This window comes from Haliotis rubra, unplaced genomic scaffold, assembly GCF_003918875.1.
Source record: "Haliotis rubra isolate DU_JTF1 unplaced genomic scaffold, ASM391887v1 Scf1829, whole genome shotgun sequence".
Classification (NCBI taxonomy): domain Eukaryota; kingdom Metazoa; phylum Mollusca; class Gastropoda; order Lepetellida; family Haliotidae; genus Haliotis; species Haliotis rubra.
This window is the reverse complement of record NW_025765813.1, coordinates 55,842-62,218: the sequence shown is the minus strand read 5'-3', so window position 1 is coordinate 62,218 and position 6,377 is coordinate 55,842. Positions and strand designations below refer to the sequence as shown.

The 6,377-nt window shown below is 38.8% G+C and overlaps 1 long non-coding RNA gene across 1 annotated transcript; it reads left to right on the top strand.

The window, feature by feature from the left end:
- The first annotated feature begins 5,081 nt into the window (after positions 1–5,081).
- LOC124273661 lies at positions 5,082–5,536 on the top strand. Its single transcript, XR_006897710.1, has 2 exons — positions 5,082–5,121; positions 5,441–5,536. It is a non-coding gene; the product is annotated as an uncharacterized LOC124273661 (long non-coding RNA).
- Positions 5,537–6,377: the final 841 nt, after the last annotated feature.

The window sequence follows — 6,377 nt, the reverse complement described above, 5'->3', positions numbered from 1 at the left end:
ATATATACAGTTTTGACAACAATGGTCGAGATCGCTGATGATAGTAAAATGAGAGAGCCACGCCACCTGACGATGGTGCCATTATTTTGATTGGTTAATCCTGTCTGATGACGTCGCGCTAAAAATAGGTACACGTTTGTTTCTAAGGGTTGGGCAATACGTGGGAAACCCCCCGTAGCTTTTAATAGGACTACATTCTTTCAATGAGAAGTAGGTAACATCATGATCAACTTGAAAGGGTTAACATGCCGGGTGACTATGGAGAGTCGAGAAAGTACTTATAGTGTTAGCTTATAAATATGGGGTTTGTATTCTTTTACTTCATTTAACACGTAATCATGCCAGCTGAAGGATGGGAGGACTATTTGTCCAGTATTTACTTTAATCCCAACCATCCAGCATCCTTCTCGGGTCCATCAAAATTATATTACATCTTGAAAAGGGAAGGAAAAACTAATATAGGTTTACATCGGATCAAGAAGTGGTTAGCTAATCAGGATGCTTATTCTCTACAACGTCCATTGAGATACAAGTTCAAACGCAACAGAGTGATCTCAACAGGTTTGGATTCACGTTGGGACTTAGATCTAGCCGATGTATCGAACATAGCCTCTGACAATGATGGAGTCAAATACTTGCTAATAGCCATCAATGTATTTACACGGTTTCTATGGGTGGAACCCCTTTAAAGATAAAACACCAGATGCAGTCATCAAAGCACTGAAGAAAATATTTTCTCGTGCTACTCTTCCACAGATTATAAGATCTGACAAGGGTCGCGAATTTGATAACAAGAAAGTGAGATCTTATTTTAAAAGCAAGGGTATCACCTACTATGTCACTCAGAATGAAACCAAAGCATCTTATGCAGAGAGAGTCATACGGACTCTCAAGACAACCATGTACAGATACTTTACATACAAGCAAACATACCACTATCTTCATATTTTACAAGATCTTGTAAGGAACTACAACCACAGACCCCACAGATCACTGAATGAACGGGCACCTGCTGATATCAACAAAAACAATGAACCAATTGTTTGGAAAGAACAGTACGTTGATCCACTGCACAAACAAGTCAAACCCAAATCAGAGAAGATGAATGAAAGAAGACGGAAAGCCTTTAAATTCAAAGAAGGGGATCAGGTGCGACTGTCACATTTGAGACATGTCTTTCAACGTGACTATCAGGAGAAATGGACAGAGGAAATATTCATTATTAGCCGACGGTACTTCAGGGATGGGATACCAGTCTATAAAGTCAAGGATATGGCAGGAGATCATGTCATTGGTTCCTTCTATGCGAATGAACTTCAGAAAGTCTATAAGTCTGCAGACACCATGTGGCGTGTAGACAAAGTCTTGAAGAAGAGGAAGAGAGCTGGTAGAAAAGAGGTGTATGTTAAATGGATGGGTTATCCTAAGAAATTTAACAGCTGGATCCCAGAGCAGGACCTCCAGGGTGTATAAATAAGGATAGATGTGATGCACTTCTCATTGGATACAGAACCACCATGGAAGCAACATGTCCCCGATTGTCAGAGACGGTTTTCAAGGAAGGATGTTATGCTGAGACACAGGAGACATAAGCACATTATTGATTATGAAAATCCACCGCCGCCGCCGCCGCCGCCGCCACGGACGCAATTACCCCCGCCGCCGCAGACACAATTACCGCCGCCGCAGACACAATTACCGTCGCCGCCGCATAACTCAATGCATAAGCAACAGCGAAACCACAATCAATTCAATGATAAAGAACATTTCAAGTTTACCATCCCCTCTAATGCAGTTGTTGTGGGTCCTACTGGCAGTGGTAAATCTATGTTTATCTACAACCTTCTCATGAAGGGATGTATACAGCCAACACCTAATCACATTGTCTGGTGCTATACCCAATGGCAGCCCCTGTACCAGGTGATCAGTGAACAGTTGCCCCATGTGAAGTTTGTGAAAGGACTTCCCTACAATGTACTTGACGATACCTACTTGGATGCTAGAAATAACAACATGATGGTGTTGGATGACATGATGTATGAAGCTAAGGATGATAAACGTGTCAGTCAGTTATTTACACGAGCTTCTCATCACAAAAATGTTATTGTCTTTCTGCTGCTACAAAATTTATTTCCGCGGGGAAGGAGTCACGTGACATCGCTCTGAATTCCCACTATGTGACTCTATTTAATTCCCCAGTGGATAGACTACAAATCCAACTGCTTGCTAGACGCATTTTTTTCATACCACGTCCCAGACAGATAGCCAATGGAATGGTTTAGATGAAGGTCACTGTCATGTGACCAAGTCGGATGTTTTAAGGGAGAGGAGGAAATTGTGAATTGCCCATCTCCATTCTATGCATGACGTCCATTTGAGGGCAAGGGCACGCCAAAAGGTGTGAATTGCCCATCCCAATGAAAACCAAGCATTCTATGCACATGGCCGAAATCAGTCGGGCGACAAGATTATAAAATCACAAAGCTGCTTATCAAAAGAAGGATATCTTCACGGTGACGAAATTAAATTTGCTGATTAGTGGTACATCTCCGGAAATTACCTGCCACGCCTCAGACTAAACAGTAAACACAGCAGAGTGATGGACAGCTAATGAAGTGATAATTAGATTTACAGGAAGCTAGAGATGTGCATGTATATACAACGAATCCACGAGGACAGGTCAAACAGACGTTATAAAACAATGATGATACGTAGATGTGATATATAGAGTGTGATATAAAGCTAATTAAGTGACAATAGCGGCGGCTTTTGTGATAAAGTATAGCTGTCATAACGCCGACGGGCCGACGGAGCATGCACGCCAGATCATAGATTTGATCCGGTTTCAGCAAAATATAACGGCGCGCAGTGCCCGACTATCAGGTGTGACTCGAATGCACATTATACCTTGGCAGAACCGCATTTTCAAGGGCTTTCTGATACACTAACATTATAAATAATAACACTACAGGTATTGCTGTTATGGTTAGATTCCAAACGCTTGTCCTTTTAGTTATGTCAAGCATGTTCATTCCTGTATTGCTCAACTATCTAATGTCGCACAACAACATATTACATATTCCCAGAATCCCACATGAATGATCTTGCAAATGCACTATAGATGTAAATATTAACACCGCCGGTATAGGCGGTGTACAAATTCATCTATATTCCGCCAATCTATTTCACGTCCCTTATATTTTGCAGTTCGCACATTAATACTCATATAGCTCCACCACTGAATGTGCAACATGTGCGTATTATACATTGTCTAAAACACGCCTCAATAGGCTTTCAAAAGCGCTATAGAAATGTATATTCTGAGGTGATGTGTAAGAATAGTAGCCGTTATATCACGACTGCGCGATGTTGGCGAAAATTGCTATATCACAGAAGAATTGAACTTCAGTAAAATTACACAAAACATCACGTCGGAGTTTCAATCTGGACTGGTTACCAGGGGCAGCACAATATTCACGTTTGCATATTTGGAGAGAGCGTTTCCCAAGGTTTCCAAGAACGTATAACATGCATAGATATGACAAAGTAGAAGGCTTGAAAAATGCCATGGCGCAGGCGACTTCCACCGGAGGCTGGGTGGAACAAGTTTCTTCCACCGGGGCCTACGTGGAAGAAAAACGCACAGCTTAAAATCACAGAAACCTTAATTGCTCGGCTATAAAGTTGCGTAAAAAACAAACGGAAACATTCTCCGTGTAGCCACAGGACACATCTATCCAACGACGCGCGGCATGCGCGTGTAAGGCGATTTATGCAGCCCCCAAGGGAGCCGTGCTGAAATAGGTGATACAATCTGGGAGGCCCTTATCGTTGTTAATTTTTTCCATGTTATTTCTGAAGGACATTTTATTAATTTAACATTGCAGCTAATTTTCAATTTTTTAAACTATGACAACTTTGCTCGTTTAAGTCGTTGGAAAGTTGAGTCGATCTTATACCACGAAAATGGGGAATCGAAATAATTTCGTAATTAGTTTCTGATCCACTTGACTGTGGGATAGTTACTGGCTGTCATAGTGTGTGCATGTTATAAAAAACTATTTCTTAAAAGAAATGACAGACGCATTCTTGTTAATTAACACTGACTAAACTAAATGTTAAGTGACCATCTGCTGGGTTGTCGGATTGTTGTTTGTCCACTACTACCGCATGTTTTCAAGTGCTATACTAAAGCAGAGACGATATAATAATAATATTTATTATATGGTCTCTTATTAAAGGTACTCTGTTTACACTGTGTATTCTTAAATTTCCCCCAGACAAATTAATTGATCGGTTTTGGATAGATGTATTTCCCTTCTAGACAAGAGCCAGAAATAAACGTGTGGCCTACACTATAACGGGCGTTGGCGATGACTAGTCCTCGGCTATGAGTTGTCACTGTATGGCCACTTGCTATACCACAGTGTATGGCCACAGACTATCACAATATATTGTCAGTGAGGTGATCAATGTTTGGTGATGATTTACATAAAAATATTGATCTAATTGCTTTTGCAGGAAGGATATATAAACAATGTCGATGTTTGACACCAATATATAAGTGACATCGTTTGAAACCGTGGGGATTAGGGTTTTTCATGATTTTTCATGGTACAGTATTCCATAGTGAAAATGGCGTGGTCTCAGTTTAGTAAATGTTGGACCAAATAAAGTTACAATTCTTGGTGAAATGATGTTTCGGTGAAACCGAAAACATCGTGATCGAAAACTGAAGAATCTGGTTACAATGCTCGCAACGAAATCGTACTGCAGCTGCGACTGTTCCGGGTGTAAGGCTTGAATCATGTAGCTAGTTACAATAGATGTGTAATAAATCAATTCCAGTTTGGATTCTGGGCTAGAAACGCTCGCCAGTAATCCAAGTTTGTTGTAAATGTGCACCCACCAAAAACTTGAGGCAATTACATAGTATGTTTCAACTTGAGACTAACTAGATCTACTTTATATGCTTTATGGAAAACGGTTCAATTTATAACTTGTGATAATGTGGAACATTGTTATTTTCATTGCAGCAAGGGCGAATATGAGACAAGCATTCCAGGATATACAAACACATGATGGAGGAATACATCAAATAATCCAGGAGCTGTGAATTATGTAAGTGCAGCTGTTAAATACCATTGTCTATAAACATGTTGATATATTTTGGGCTTCTTATTGCAAGATTTGATTTGTACTTGTACCCAGCCTCTGACCAGTAAGTGATATTCTGTGCTTGCTACATCTTTGGTATTCAGCATGATTCTGGATATTATCATATCAATCATTACATTCCAATAGTGTGTTCATGTCCACCAAACACGTGTCTGTACAAACGTGGTAGAAGACTTAGTCTCCTGGTTAGTGTCACTAGGTTTGAGTAAATATCACAATTCAAGTACCTGCTTAAGATTATTGAAAGTTTTCTATATTTCAGAAATATGGATGACTGCAAAAGCAAAGAAGAAGATAATGAAACAAACTGAAAAAGTGTACACGTTTCCAGAATTATTAATAAAATTGTTGATTACAAGTCTGCCATTCTTTTATCTGTTTTGGTGTCCTTGTAAAGATTAACTATATATGTCCATAGGGACATGTGTTGCTTAGAAACAGCGTTAGAAAGACATATAGAGGTATAGACCCAACCCTATCATATAGTAAAAGGGTTGAGTCTAGACATCTATATGTCTTACTAACGCTGTTTCTAAGTGAGACACGCCCCTATGTATATGTCTAACTATTTGCCACAGACATATTATGTACATTGTTAACTGTTAGTGTTCTACGTTTTGTTCCAGTGGTTTACGTTTTAAACAAAACACCACCTAATTGTTATCAGGGCTATTCTATATGCTTGAAAAGTTAAAACTATATGTTCAAAGGAAATGTTATTAAAACGTTTCCAGAACCATACAAAATCACATCTATAAAACGTTTTCAGAAAACCTTTATGGAATATATTCACTGAATGTTGGAGAAAACATTGCTGAAACGTTTCTGGAACCATACAAAATCACGTGAATAAAACATTTTTTAAAACATTTCCAAAACATCTCGAAAAAACATTTCAGGAAAACATTTTAAAAACCTTATAGTTAAACGTTTTTGAAAATGTTTCTAAAACTTTCTGGAACCATACAAAATCACGTGAATAAAACATTTTTTAAAACATTTCCAAAACATCTCGAAAAAACATTTCAGGAAAACATTTTAAAAACCTTATAGTTAAACGTTTTTGAAAATGTTTCTAAAACATTTCTGGAACCATACAAAATCACGTGAATAAAACATTTTAAAAAATGTTTCTGGAACATTTCACGAAATGTTTTGGGGATATTTTTAAAACGTTTTCGTGTTAGCGAATTCGCTGA